This window comes from Podarcis liolepis (genome assembly GCF_965112155.1).
Source record: "Podarcis liolepis genome assembly, chromosome: 6".
Taxonomy (NCBI): domain Eukaryota; kingdom Metazoa; phylum Chordata; class Lepidosauria; order Squamata; family Lacertidae; genus Podarcis; species Podarcis liolepis.
In genome coordinates this window covers 73,293,912-73,309,077 of record NC_139559.1, presented here as the reverse complement: position 1 = coordinate 73,309,077, position 15,166 = coordinate 73,293,912, and the positions used below count along the sequence as shown (strand labels likewise).

General features: G+C 47.5%; 1 protein-coding gene across 3 annotated transcripts in view; it reads left to right on the top strand.

Moving 5' to 3' along the window:
* The first annotated feature begins 286 nt into the window (after positions 1-286).
* The window catches only part of GFI1 (growth factor independent 1 transcriptional repressor), a 39,319-nt gene continuing 24,439 nt past the window's right edge, over positions 287-15,166 (top strand). The window contains exons 1-2 of one of the 3 annotated variants that reach the window (XM_083511189.1): positions 287-395; positions 9,395-9,555. The gene's annotated coding sequence lies outside the window, so the exon portion shown is untranslated. Of the gene's footprint in view, positions 396-2,449; positions 2,846-9,394; positions 9,556-15,166 lie in introns of those variants that run through there. The other 2 variants (XM_083511190.1, XM_083511191.1) reach the window with 2 other exon arrangements.

Here is a 15,166-nt window from a genome sequence, read left to right as displayed (position 1 = left end):
CAGAATAGGCAAGCACACAGGCTTCCCTACAACCATGAAACCCAGAGACCTTCACTTTATTAATCTAATTTATTGGTGATGAATAAATAAATTTATGTAGGCTTGCAGTTGGCCAAAAACATTGCCCAACGAAACAAAGATCTGGTGTTGCTCCAAACACTTCTAAATGCAACACTTTATGTTGCCTTTTTCTGTGACCCAGTTCTAGAATTCTCTGTCTCTGCAAACACTTTCTAGCACTGTCATAATAAACTCAGGCATCTATGTCTGTTCTAAGAACCCTAGAATGTGGCCATGGTTTCAACCAGGACTCTATAAACAGATTTAACAGATCTTTCGCATTGCAGGCACCAGTCTAAGGGTCTACCTCGGCGAGATATTCATTTCATCAACTGGTAGGTTTGCGGGAAAACAAACAGAATCCCATCATCTTTCACCTCTCCTCAAAATGCTATCTTTCTACAGCAGCTTCCATCAACCTGGTATCCTCCAGATGTTTCCAACTCCCATCAACTGTTCTGGCTGTGGCTGATGGGAGTTGTAATTCAAAGCATCTGGAGGGCACCAGGTTGATAAAGGTTGTTCTGCGGTCAATAAAGTATCACATGAATTCTACAGCCACGTTTTCTGGAAAAGGGACAGCTAAATATTTCTGTATGTTCCCCAACTTGTGAGATCTCTGGAGGTGTATCTAGAATGCAGTGAACTTAAAGGTAAAGGTAAAGGGACCCCTGACCATTAGGTCCAGTCGTGACCAACTTCGGCGTTGCGGCAGTCATCTCGCTTTATTGGCCGAGGGAGCCGGCGTACAGCTTCCGGGCCATGTGGCCAGCATGACTAAGCCACTTCTGGCAAACCAGAGCAGCGCACAGAAACACCATTTACCATCCCGCCAGAGCAGTACCTATTTATCTACTTGCACTTTGACGTGCTTTCGAACTGCTAGGTTGGCAGGAGCAGGGACCGAGGAATGGGAGCTCACCCTGTCACGGGGATTCGAACTGCCAACCTTCTGATCGGCAAGTCCTAGGCTCTGTGGTTTAACCCACAGCACCAGCCGTGTCCCTGACGCAGTAACATTTGCATGCTGCTAACTACATGAATCAGTGAGACCACTGACTACCTGTACTGTGTTGTGTGGTTGGGTGTAAAGGGCCAATTAGAATGGGGGTAACGATCAGGAATGTATTGGAAGTTATAGTAAGGTTACCAGATTTTTTTCAATGAATCCGGGGACACCTTTCAACTTCTTACTAATCAGATGAATTTTGTTAGGGGACAGATTTGTAAATCTGGGGACTGCCCCCAGGAAACGGAGATGTCTGGTAACCTTAAGTTATAGATACAATGGACTTCAGGAAAAGGCTGTGTATATACTAAGTTTAAGGGAAGCTGAGCAGTGCAGAAGGAGACAGAACTTGTAGTTCTCTAGATGTTGTTGGACTCCAATTCCCATCAGCCACAGCCAGCATAGCTGTTGTCCAACATCGGGAGAGCTGCAGGTTCCCCATGCTTATTGACTTTAGACTCCACACACAGGATTGGCTTCAGTCCATTTCTATGAACCAGCAATTACCTTGAAACGGACATTACAAAGCACCTGTCACAAAATAGCTGCAGAGTTACTTTAGCAGCTTGCTTTGACTGTACAAACAGTAACTTGATTTATTTTTTGTTTAAAAAGCGTTAGCTGATTGTGGATACCATAGCTATGATATCAGAACTAATTTCCCACCTGGCCCACTCTTCTTGCATTTAAAGTGACTGGCATTTGAAGTTTTTTTTACAACAACAACAGCAGCAACACCACAAACAAGCAAGCAAAACCTAGCTTTAAGTGAAATACCGCCATATAATATGATGCCTGGAACAATAATAGGAAACAGTCTTACACTGTCAGGCCATAGGTCCATCTAGCCCAGAGCTTCCCAAACTGTGCCGCGACACGTTTGTGTGTCGGCTGCAGTGTGTGGGTGTGTTGTGCGAACACTCCCCGCTCTCCTCCTGGGGCTGGAAAGAGGTTAGTTTAAGCTCTGGTTTGCTAGTAAAACTGAATTACTTTGTCACAAAATGATGAATGTCTAAAAAGTGTGTGTCACCAACAAGAAAAGTTTGGAAAGCTCTGATCTAGCCCCTCATCATCAGCTTTGACCGTCATCAGCTTTCCAGGGTGTCCTGCAAAGGACTTCCCCATCAACTGCCACCTGATTTTTGTTCACTGGAGATGCTGAAGGTTACAGCTGGGATTTCCTGCATGTACTCTACTGGCTGAACCATGACCCTTCCCACACTCCTGACTGTTGCTTACGTGTTCATATTTCTAAATTTATTTTCTAGCCCTTGGGTGGGGCAGACTAATCTCCCTGTAATAATCTGGAACACCTTTCAGAAGGAAGCAAATTGTTAAGTTGTGGGTAGACATAGCAGATGACACAGCGATTCCTTCAAAGCAGCTCTTTATTTGTAAGCTGGAACAGAACTGACTGAGGAGCTCAGTCAGCCTGCTTATATAGAGCTCCAGAACAATGTAACTGTTGCCATTTTCTAAAACTATCCAATCACTGAACATCACTTTCGATCCTTCATTTGCATACAAACTATCCAATCACTGAACGTCACTTTCGATCCTTCATTTGCATAACTATCTACAGTATCCCCCTGCTGGCCCAGGGTGAGAACTTCAGTACATAACACAAATGCCCTTGGAAATTCTTAACCAAACATCTGCAGGGCTACAGAGATAATTGCCTGCTCACTGAGTGAGGTGAGCTGGGACCCTGTGAACAGTTTGCTAAATGGTGCTACAGCACTTGTCCGTAACCATGTGCAGAAGATGCTCCTATGAGTAAGATAATGACAATACTTCACAGGATTATAAAGCATGCTGTCTGTACCTTAAGTGCTATTTAGAATACAGTGGTGCCTCACAAGACGAAATTAATTCGTTCCGCGAGTTTTTTCGTCTAGTGAATTTTTCGTCTTGCGAAGCACGGTGTCGGAAAAGTTTTGGAAAAGCTTCAAAAATCACCAAAAACCTCAAAAAAGGCTACCACACCACGTTCTATGAGTTGCTCCTCGAAGTCAAGTCGCAACTGTATTAAGGGTGTTAAGAAAAAGGAAACAAACTTGCAAGACGTTTCCGTCTTGTGAAGCAAGCCCATAGGGAAATTCGTCTTGCGAAGCAGCTCAAAAACCGCAAAACCCTTTCGTCTAGCGAGTTTTTCGTCTTTCAAGGCATTCGTCTTGCGGGGCACCACTGTACTAAGCTTAAAGATACTTTGAATGTCTATCTGATTATTATTCTAAATCCTCATATCCTTTTGTCCCTTCCCCAACTTGTCAGCGTAAGTTTCCAAAGAACAAAAATGTTGCTATTAATCAGTTGCTCAAATGTGATCCTGGAACGTCTTTGCTTAGGGCTACTGCCACCTTCTGGGGCAGGGCGCCCGTTCATGTAAACGCTATAAAACATGCATAAATTCAGCAGGCGCAGATTTCCCTGGCATTGCGGGGGGCGGGGTGTGTGTGTTAATGATGGATGAGGCTTCACCTGTTGGTTTTCTTCCTGTATTAGGATGGGAGCATAGCCTGATAGGAAAGTACATGCATTGCATACAGAAAATATATGGTTCAACTCTCAATCTCTCCAGTTAGCAGGACATAGAAAACAATCAAAAAGACTTTTGCTTGAGACCCAGGAAAGCTGCTGGAAATAAGCATAATAAGCGGACAAGAGTTGTGCTTTTGTCTGATTTCATATGCTCTGTTCGAACTCGTTTTTCTGTACATTCCATTTTTGTTTTACAGTGGTACCTCGAGTTAAGAACTTAATTCATTCTGGAGGTCCATTCTTAACCTGAAACTATTCTTAACCTGAGACACCACTTTAGCTAATAGGGCCTCCCACTGCTGCTGCGCCGTCGCTGTGCGATTTCTGTTCTCATCCTGAAGCAAAGTTCTTAACCAGAGGTACTATTTCTGGGTTAGCGGAGTCTGTAACCTGAAGCGCCTGTAACCTGAAGTGTCTGTAACCCGAGGTACCACTGTATTTTTACCCTGGCTGTCCCTGCCTCAGATCATATGATGAAGGGTGGACCAGACGTATATAAGTATACCTATAGAATACACTAAGTTACGTGATAAATTTTAAATGCATTTTAATTTTTTAAAACAAAAAAAATCCTCATATTGTAGATTCACTTCCCACAACCCCACAGGATATCTTTTTAAATAGTAAAAAATTAAGTCTCACCTAGCGTAAGTCGGAAACAGGGAATCTGGTGCTAAGCTTGGGCTCTCGCAATGTCAGCAAGCATGACCGATGGTCAGGGTGGGAGTTGTAGTCACTTCCTAGGATTGTAGAGCTACCTAAGGGTTACTGCCAGGCCTAGAGTTTGTTTGCACTGAGGAATGAAAAGGGAGGATGTCTGCCTGTCACCTACTCAGTGGCGTAGCGTGGGTTGTCAGCACCCGGGGCAAGGCAAGTAATTTGCGCCCCCTAACCCGTGGATTTGAGCCCCCTAACCCGTGGATTTGCGCCCCCTAACCCTAACCCCCAGATGTTGCGCCCGGTGCGGCCGGCCCCCCCTGCACCCCCCACGCTACGCCACTGCACCTACTTGTTAAACATCATAGAGTCCCTGTCCAGCAATGGTGCTCTGAAGAACCTTGTCCCTCCCCCCCTTCCCTTCCTGTTGTTGTTATCTTGGGGGGCCGGGGGGGCAGTCCGAAGGCCTCCTGCCTCCTCTCGTTGGAAGCCATTTGAGTGCTGCAAATGGAAATGTTTTGAGTGTGTGTGCATGTGTGTGTGTCTGGGTTTTTTTCCTGTGAACTCTGTGGTTTCTGAGCCCTCTTTCTAATTTTACAGGCGGTGTGATTTCATGCATGGAGTTAACCAAAGCTTTGCTAAAAACAGGGGTAGTCATAACGATACAGTCACGGCTATGTGTTATGCGCGCGCGCACACACACACACACACACACACAAACACACAAAGAGAGAGGCTGCCAGTCCCTTCTCTTCTGTCTCCAGAGCCTTGCTGACTTTGGCTGGGCTCCACAGACCACAGGCACCTTTGGAGATTTTGCAAATTGTGTCCCCGCAACACCACTAGGCCCCAGAAAGGAAGGAGAGAAAAGAGGGCAGAGAGGCTTTTCTAAGCCGTGGTTTTGCTTTCTGCAGGGAATCGCTTGCCCCCCCTCCTCCAGTGGACAAGAATCCCTCCATAGAGGGAAGGAGAAAGCCTCCCACCATCTCTTCCAAATTTATGCATTACCTAAGTTCCCAGGGGAAATGAGCAAGCCTGGAGGGGCAGGGTGGGTGCCAAAGTATTTCCAGCCATGTTTATCCCCACAAAAGTTTCCACAACAAGCTATTAGGAGGCCAGGAAACGGCCGCAAGCACCCTGCAGCCTGTCACCTTTGTGCAGGCAGATAATCAACAGGTGAAGCTCTCACCACCACCACCACCACCCTCCAGAAAGTAGCTGCGCCCATTATAATGTCTGCCTGCCCTGCCATCACTGAAGGAGCAGGAGTTATTAGTTATTAGTTCTGTCCCACTTCTCCTCTAAGGAGCTCTGAACAAGGGTTGCCATATTTCAAAAAGTAAAAACCAGGACACCCCAAAAGTTTTGAGTATTTTTTGTAAGACCCCAAAACTGTTGAGCTTTAGGACAAAACATACACATTTTTAAGAGGTGTTTGAAGGCCAACGACCATGTTGCCACCAAGTGACAATCCCTTGGCTGGTTAGTGGTGACTCCTTGAAAAGTCTTGAAAGATTGCCGGGTCTGTGCAGGGGAAGACAGCCTGCTAGTTATTTTGAAGTAAGCTAGTTATTTTGCTTCGAAGAGGAGCAACGGGACCTCAAGGGGAGCAGACTCTCAGACTGTGCACACACCATACATTGAAAAGCACTTGACTTCCCCCAAATAATCCTGGGAACTGTGATTTGCTAATGGCGCTGGGAAATGTAGCTGTGTGAGGGGTAAACTACAGTTCCCAAGATTCCTGGGAGGATTATATGCTTTAAATGTGTGATAACAAAGTGCCTCAGTCATGGTAGGTGCAAAAAATGCCTGTTTTACCCCCCTACCACCGAGTAGCCAAATATTTGGGGAGAAGGGGAAATCTTCCCACAAATCTGGAAAGAGGGTTTTATTATGGAAAAACTGGTTTCAAGTAGGCTTCAGCGCCACTGCTGCTTCTTTCAAAAGCCAGCTGTACCAATTACAGGTGCAGGGTTGCCATATTTCAAGAAATAAAAATCAGGAGACAATAGTTGAGCTTTTGGGGGGGATTTGCCAAAAAAAAAAAAGGCAAAGCATGATACTCAAACACACACTTCCTTGTTCTGTTGTGCACCCAGGCACTAATTTCACTGCTCAATTCCTAGACACGATCGTGAAATTCCAGATGCATGGCAACCCTAACATTGGGGTTCCCCCTCGTGCATTTATGACCCCTGCAAAACCTACAATGGCGAGGAGGTGTGATTTCAGACACCTCTGCTTTGAACTATTTTCCAGTGACATTTAAATGCTATATTCTTGATGCTTGTATTGGTATCAGCTTTGCTAGAGTGCATAGGTTTTTTTCCTTCTCTCCAGCCCACATCAGTAATACGTTACATGTGAATGCCTATGGTTTTAGAGAAGTGAAAAGGTGCTATTAATCTCATGGGTGTGGGGGAAAATATTGAGACAACAATGATCCTTTCCTGGTGGAACTACTACCTACTACTGCCTAGTAGTATAAGGCTGATGGACGCGGGTGGCGCTGTGGGTTAAACCACAGAGCCTAGGGCTTGCTGATCAGAAGGTCGGTGGTTCGAATCCCTGCGACAGGGTGTGCTTCTGTTGCTTGGTCCCTGCTCCTGCCAACCTAGCAGTTTGAAAGCATGTCAAAGTGCAAGTAGATAAAGAGGTACCGCTCTGGCAGGTTTGCAAGAAGCAGCTTAGTCATGCTGGCCACATGACCCGGAAGCTGTACGTAAAGCGAGATGAGCGCCTTAACCCTAGAGTTGTCCATGACTGGACCTAACAGTCAGCGGTCCCTTTACCTTTACCTATAAGGCTGAACCTTGCCAGCCAATGAAAGGGATGTGACTCTCCTTGGTGCAGTGTGGGATCACCTGGGGGTACAGTTTTGGAAGGTGGCTGATTGTGGCATGTAGCAAGTGAGATGTTTTCAACTACCAGACAGAGTTGACCCTCCTTTCTGTATATAACACAGACAAGCAGTAATGTGGGTAATATTTGTCGGGGATTGGAGATAGACTTGCTGAACATGTGAGGAATTAGTGGCATGCCTGATTGGCACAGGTGTCATGGGCATCATCCAGTCACTGTCAGCAACACTATTACTGGCATTACCTCCACAGGAAAATACCCAGTCACCCATTGCACTTACTCACTTGCAATTCTGGTTTCTTGCCTGCTGGTAAACAGCAGCAGAGTACAACGCATCCTACTGCTTCTTTGCAAAACCATGATATGTGCACCATAGCCAATTTCAGCCGTACGGTGCACAGCTACTGCAGCCAAGTAGGCAAATGCAGGGTGAGGGCTGGAATCAAGAAGCCTAGCTAGTAGCTTCTGTGTCCAGAGCAGGGCCTGTACAAGAGTTGAATGTTAATTCAGCACTGTAACAGGGCACCATCCTCCACCACACCAGAGGGGGCAACAGGCTGGATTATGCGGTGTAAAGCAGGGCACACACAATTACCGTATTTTTCCATGTACAAGAGTTTTAGGGGGGGAAACAGTGTCCAAAATTTGGGGGTGTCTTATACACAGGGGCCATCTCCCCCCATTTTCTTAAACCAGAGTCCCCCAAAACAGGGGTCGTCTTATAGACGGGAAAATACGGTATGTCCTCTCCAGTCCAGTACCTAACTGACATTGCCAACCCTCTCCCCACAAGCCCAGCATCCGCCACCTGAGGCAATTGCTTCATTCTGCCTAATGGTAGGGCTGGCTCTATAACAAAGAGTAAACTAAAAAATCAATCCATCAGAAACCTGTGTAATGTGAGAGGACTTTGCCATGGTGTATGTAGTTTGAACTGGGTTTTGTTCCCTTAGACAAAAATATGTGGAAAGGATTTGTTGAGGGAAGGGAGTTTGAAATTCACCAATGTATAGGTTAATTTCAGTATCACACACTGTTCTTTGCTGTGCCAATGGGTTGGAAGAAGGCATTTGACTTGATGCAGGAGGAATGCTGTGTAACGTGAAAGTCTGCATATTTATCCATTCACAGAAGTTTGACCACTCAGGCTGCACCTACTTGGGAGTAAGCCAATTCAGTTCAGTGGGACTTATTTCAAAGTAAGCACCTCTAGGACTGTGCTGTAAAAGAGATGGAACACTAATCATTCCCGCCTACTTAGATTTTTCACTCTTACAAGGGCCAGCTATCTGGGCCAGCCCTACTGTTAAGGCAGGCAGAGTGAAGGTGGCTTGCCTGAGATATCAGAGATTGCAGTACTGTTAAAGGCAGTGAGTCATCAGTGATTTACAGTGCACTCCAACCATGTTTACTCAGAATTAAGTTCTATAGAATTAAATGGGGCTTCCTCCCAAGTATATAGGGATAGGATTGCAGCCTTAGTTTGTACATATGGGTTGTATCCTGGGAAGTTGTACTCAAGAGTAGACCTATTGCTAAGAGTAGGCCCATTAATTTCAAGGGTCTGCTCTAATTTAGTTCAAGGCTTACATTTATCACAAGGACTTGCCGATCAGAAGGTCGGCAGTTTGAATCCCCACAACGGGGCGAGCTCCCGTTGCTCGGTCCCTGCTCCTGCCAACCTAGCAGTTCAAAAGCACGACAAAGTGCAAGTAGATAAATAGGTACCACTCCAGCGGGAAGGTAAACGGCATTTCCGTGTGTTGCTCTGGTTCGCCAGAAGCGGCTTAGTCATGCTGGCCACATGACCCGGAAGCTGTATGCTGGCTCCCTCGGCCAATAAAGCGAGATGAGCTCCACAACCCCAGAGTCGGTCACGACTGGACCCAATGGTCAGGGGTCACTTTACCTTTACTGTGTCCTGTATTTTTTCGACCCTGATTGGATCTGCAGCCCTTCCTGCTAGTGGAAGCCAGATTCTGAGGGGTAGAAGAATAGGAGAGCCAAATGAACAGAAGAACCCATCATGGCCACTTTGGTCCTGAGCCCTGGCTGACTAGACACACCTATGTAGCAGGGCTACCCTAAAGGCAAGAAAGGAACGAGTGAGCTGGCCGAGCTGATTTATTTTATTGTCATTTTATTTATGTTTCGGGTCGCCTTTTAGAGAGAGGAGGAGGTGAAGAAGAAAAGCAAGATTTTGGTGGTATTGCAGCAGCAGCAGGCTCACTAACGCTCAGGAAGTGGAATTTGTGGTTTCAGGGGCTGAGCTCAGAAGGGGTGTTTAGAAAGAAAAGGTCCAGCGCAAGACACCGATTCTTCAGAGACGACGAGGAGGAGGAAGAGGGGGCTGTGTATTGAAGGTCCCCGAGGACAAGCAAGAGGCAGGCAGCAACCGTCTCCTTCCATCGCCTTTCTCCATGGTAAGTGAAGCGCTTCTTCTTCTTCTTCTTCTTCTTCTTCTTCTTCTTCTTCTTCTTCTTCTTCTTCTTCTTCTTCTTCTTCTTCTTCTCCTCCTCCTCCTCCTCCTCCTCCTCCTCCTCCTCCTCCTCCTCCTCCTCCTCCTCTTCACTCACCTTCTCCGCCTTCTTCTGAACCCGGGAAAGTGGGGGTGACGGACGGGCGAAGGACTCGCGCACCCAGATTTCCGTCCATCGGAGGGCGGCTCGGTTCTCCGCGCCACCCACTCGTGTTTGCGTCGCTGCCTTCTTTACGCACGTGTGAGCGGGGGAAACGGACTCTGCTTCTTCCCGGAAGTGGAGGCATCATCACCCCCCCCCGCCCCCCAAAAGGACTCGTAAGCTCAGCCTCGGCGCCTCTTCTGCTTCCAGCCTAGGAGCTTTGTGGCTGTTAGTTCCTGAGCAAGTGCAGAGTGTGTGGCTCCTATTCCGCACTCCGCCTCTCCAGAACCCTGTTCTTGTATGATCACAATCAGCTCTGGGATATGATAGGCTGCTCAGAAGGAGTGTTTTTTCCAGGGCAAGCTTCAGGCCTGGCCCTTCTCATCGAAGAAAGAAAGTAAATTAGTGGATGGGTGCAGAGCAGAGAGAGCGAGAGAGAGAGACTCCTGGGCGCTTCGCCACCGCTGCCGCTCTCTCCACTGGTTTCTTTGTCTTTCTGGGTTTGTTTGGGAGGGGTGGGGCAGGGTCTGGGTGGGGCAGGGGCAGGTAGGGCTGGGAGAGGAGCCCCCATCTGGGATCCCGGACAACGCCGAGCTAGCAAAAGGAAGCTTCCTATATCCAAGCAATCTTTTTAGCAGTTCGGAAAGGCAGCAAACTCTGCCAGTCATGGAATAATAGAAGAAGACTTGGAAGGGACCACGAGGGCCATTCTAGTCCACACCTCCCCCCCCCCCCCATCTAGCACCCAGACTTCAAATCCCACCTTACTTCGGATCAGGCTGCCGATGAAAGGAATTGCCTTCCCGGATTCTAAAACCCTAAAGTGGTTGGAAGCTCCAACAGCACCCTAGGCTTGCAAGGTGGAGGGAGCTGGGTTCGGGCCACGCGCCATCCGACCCATCATACATACACCTCCCACTGTCCACACGTTACAGGCAAACGCGTGCCACCGCCAGATGCGCGTCTTCCAGGGTCTTTTTTCCCCGCAAGCAGCCCTAGGCTTGCCTTACTCCGAAGAAAGTCCCAGGTCACTGTGTAAGGGGACTGTGAAGCCTGTGTATATTTAAGAAAAATAGGGAGGGACGGTGGTGGGTTGTTTTTGTTTTGGAGAGGGGCGATTTAGAGCGGTGAAGCTGTAGAAAGGAGGGTCCTTTACGCGCCTGTTAGCCGGTTGCCAACACACAGAGAGAGAAGGATTACAACTGCGGAGAGGGCAAGCCATATTTCCCGCACCCAGGCTTCTCCTATCAAACCTTCCCAACTTTGTTCCTGGGCGCTGCTTCCATTTAAACGATGGTTTGTGCAATGGCGAAACTGGACGAGGGAGCCAAGAAGGAGTTGTTTTGTTTGAAACCGAAATCCAGCCGCAGGGTGGGGGGTGAGGATGCGGGGCGGGGGCTTCCCTATCAGCAGGGGGGAAAGGTGAGTGGGGTTCACCACAGATCCAAATTACTCAGCGCCGAAGGTGGTTCAGTGACAACAGCCTGGGGAATGAGGTTTCGCGTTAATCATTCCCATGGAGTGTTGCTGCCAGACATTTAAATACACTGCATATAACAGGGTAGCTTCACTAGCCTATTCTTTTATATATACAGTGGTACCTCGGGTTAAGAACTTAATTCGATCCTGAGGTCTGTTCTTAACCTGAAACTGTTCTTAACTTGAAGCACCACTTTAGCTAATGGGGCCTCCTGCTGCCGCCGCGCCGCCAGAGCACGATTTCTGTTCTCATCCTGAAGCAAAGTTCTTAACCTGAGGTACTATTTCTGGGTTAGCGGAGTCTATAACCTGAAGCGTATGTAACCTGAAGCATATGTAACCCGAGGTACCACTGTATTTCTAAAAGGCACGGGGAATGTTCACACGTGTATGGCATATTCGCGTTCGCCCTTGTAGCTTCATGCGTGCCTTCCCGTTGAACCAGTGATTCAAAAAGGAAGGTTAGGTGGCCCGAGCGCACTCGGAACAGTTGAAAAAAGATGTGGAACGCTTTGTCAATGGATTGGATTAGCTCCCCAGCCCTGCGCTAAGCTGGAAACGGCTCTTCAAAGACAATGGAATCCTAGGCGCACGCGAGACCCCCTTCCCCATAGATGCCGGGGCCCTGGGTGCCCGAGCACCCACAAAATTCCCCATGGAGGGCCCGGGCACTCACAAATTTCGGCGCCAGGACAATGCACGCTGCATGGCACCCACGGCCCCGGGCACCCACAGTCGTGGGACCAAGCTACCACTCCTGGCCGCTCCATTTTCCTACCTAAAACGTTGCGCTCTCTCTCTCGCGCTCTCGCTCTCTCTCGGAAATATCTAATCTGGCGCGGCTCCTGCTTTTCTTCCAACGAATCAATAGAGGGCAGGGGCGAGGGAGGAGGAGGCTGGCGCAGATAAGTCAACCAATCTATCAAGGCGCTTTGATTTTCGGTCCCCACTTTCCGCTTCTGTGTCTCCTTCTCAAGGATGAATGGAGAGGCAGGTGGAGCGACCGGGAAATTCTCCCACCAGCAGTAAAACGGCAGCAGAAACAACAACAACAACAAAGCCCGTGGATCCGGCCTCCCAGCTGCCTTTGATGCCTCCCTTTTGAAATGGACAGGATGCGGCCAGCTCCTTCCAGAAGCGCGAGCTTGCAGCCACACCGCACACGCGCATATTACATATAGATGCGCGTAAACGTTGGTGTTACCATCACGACCAGCCAAGCTAAAAAACTAAAATCATGTTTAAAAGTTTGAGCAGGAACGAGAGCCGCGCAAAGCAGGTTACCTGTGATCTGGCGGTGGTTTGCAAATATTGCACTTTTGGGGGAAGTGCACCCGCGCAGTTCCCAGTTAGATCTGTGCCGGAGGCCAGACTTTCCCAAGCGGAATGGGCCGCCTGGACTTTATTTTATATAATAAAAAATAGTTCTTGTGGGTAAAAGGTTATCCTCCATTTTTTATTATTTGCAAAAGCCTGTTCGGGACTCTGCACATATATAATAGTGACCAGCGTTTGTCCTGCTTCAGGCATTCAGATCACAAGATCAAGCATCTTGCAGTAGCCTAATCAGTCAGGGCTGCTTTTCTTCTTATCATTATTTTCCCTGGGAAGGAGAAACCCTTTCTTAGAAGCCGGCGGAAGGGCGCATCCCGCAAGCGCATCACCCAGCTCCTGCAGTGGGATCTGCGCAGAGGGGAAGTCCCGCGGTTCGTGCCCGGATGCACTCAATGCAAATGCGTAAAAATAATAATAATCGAAATACGCAGCCATGTTTTACTTATGAGACTCGTTTTCAGGTAAACGCGCCTAAGTTTGTACTACCCTCCTGACGCTTGTAGTTAATCCAGCTTTTCTGAACCCCTGAGAGCTCGGCACTTTGAATCCAGCGACTCTGGCCAAGTCTAGTCTATGGATTTCATAGAAAAGTCCAGTTGGAAGGGATCCCCTAGTGCAGTTCCTAGCAATTTCATTCCACCTGCCACAAACCCCCTAAAGACAAAGCGGTTGCATCTGGATAGACACCGTGCGCGCTCAGCACACGTTCATTTATTTGCTTAAAATCAAAAGATCGAAACGAAACTAGGCAGAAAATGCTCAGGAACAGGGCAGCGGCGAATTGCGGGGACGTGGAGGCGGAACCAGATTTTTACCGCTATCTTCAATCTAAACTAACTTTTCAACTCCAGCAATTCCTTTTAAACCCCTCCTATTCAACAGGAGATAATAAACACTGCGTGATGTTTCGATGAATTCGAGGCTGACTTTGGGGGGACTCTCAATATTTGACGCTTCCTTCCCCCGCCTCTCTGCACCCCCTCCCAGTCCTAGCTTCAGATTCAGTCCTGATTTAGGTGCCCATGGAATGAAAACTTTGCCCGGGCATCCGATCTACGTAACCAAAATGCTGGTTGGTTTCCATAAAGTACATGCCGCGAATCTGCCAGTTCCTGCAGGATACCAAAAGCGCGACTCTTCTACAATTCCCGCCCCCTCCCAAAAAAGAGAAAGAGTTTGATCGTTTTTCGAGGTTCCTCTAACGGTTCATGTTCCCCCAAGGTCCCTAAATCCTAATTTAAGTCACTCCTCCGCAGCCTTCAGCCAACCTATTTTGCGTTTCACCCGCAGGCAAACTGGATGAAGCAATGAGTTATTACCCTTTCAATCACTATTTCTTATCAGAGGAACATAAATAAATAAATCATGCAGCCCACGTTTATTTTTGGTTGAGGGAGCGGTGGTGGTTGCGCATTCATTTTCAGCCAAAAGAGAAGGATATTTTTCCACCAGTAGAAGTTGGCAAGGGGAGAAAAAGCCCAGCCTCGTGAACGGTTGACCCTGCATTCTCAAATGCAAACTCGGGAGCAAAAAACTCCACGGAACAGTGAGTCTTACACTTCCGAGTTAACGCGCGTTAGGATCGAACTGCGTGGCTCACTTGGGGGCTTCAGTAGGGACACGAAATCCCAATTCAAAAATAATCTGCAGAATCAGCTAAAGAAAGGACACGTCACCATTGGAAACGCAGCTTTAATGATGGGAATCAACTGGCTCGCATAACTTTGCCTCCAGAGAGGAAAAAGGCGGTCAGACGATCTAGCCAAAGTTTACAGTGATTTTAAAAAGAGAATTCAAGGTGTCCTTCATTAGACTAAATGGCATGTTAAAAATGTTTACTTGCTTTTGCCTGGATCTTGCCCATGAAGTCTGCTTATTTGCTATTAGGATTCATATGCCACCTTTCAATACAGTTATCAGGGCAGTTTACAATAAAATAGTTGAAGCACAATAATTATTGGGTGGAATCTGAACAGCCGCAAGTGCGGGAGGAGACAGGTTTATGGCACAATAAAATGTTGTTTGTAGACATTGCCTTTGTAAAATCAAAAATCAAAATTCATTTTAAACGTCAGATTTCCTCCGCCCCTTCACTCTGCTCTGAATTAGAACTAAGGTCTACGATACAACAGCTGTTCAACGCTACATTGAATTCCACTTTTTGAAAGCAAATCCCAGGGGGAGGTTAACTGTAACCGCTTTAGGATCGGAGTGCAATAAATAAAATTGTTCTAGTACATTTAGCAACTGCAGTTTATAATATGCAATTTGTAGCAGAGCCGGTTGGCAGGGGAATATTCGCGACTGTGTTCCGGGTGTTGTTGTTTTTCAACAGATCAATCGCAATACTCATTGACAGGCGATCAATCCCTTTTCTACCGTTCCTAATATATAATATTCGTCCTCGTCCCCTCTGACTACAGTAGTTTGTTAGCGTTGTCACCCCTCCTGCGTGGGCTGCATCCCAGGAAAGTTCACGACACGCAATAAATGCGATGTCTTTAAGGTACCATGGGGTGGATTTTGACTCTTCGGTTGCTATTCTGAGCTCACCTCTCTGAGGATCAAGGCCACGAGACCATTGCTTTACATCTAGACA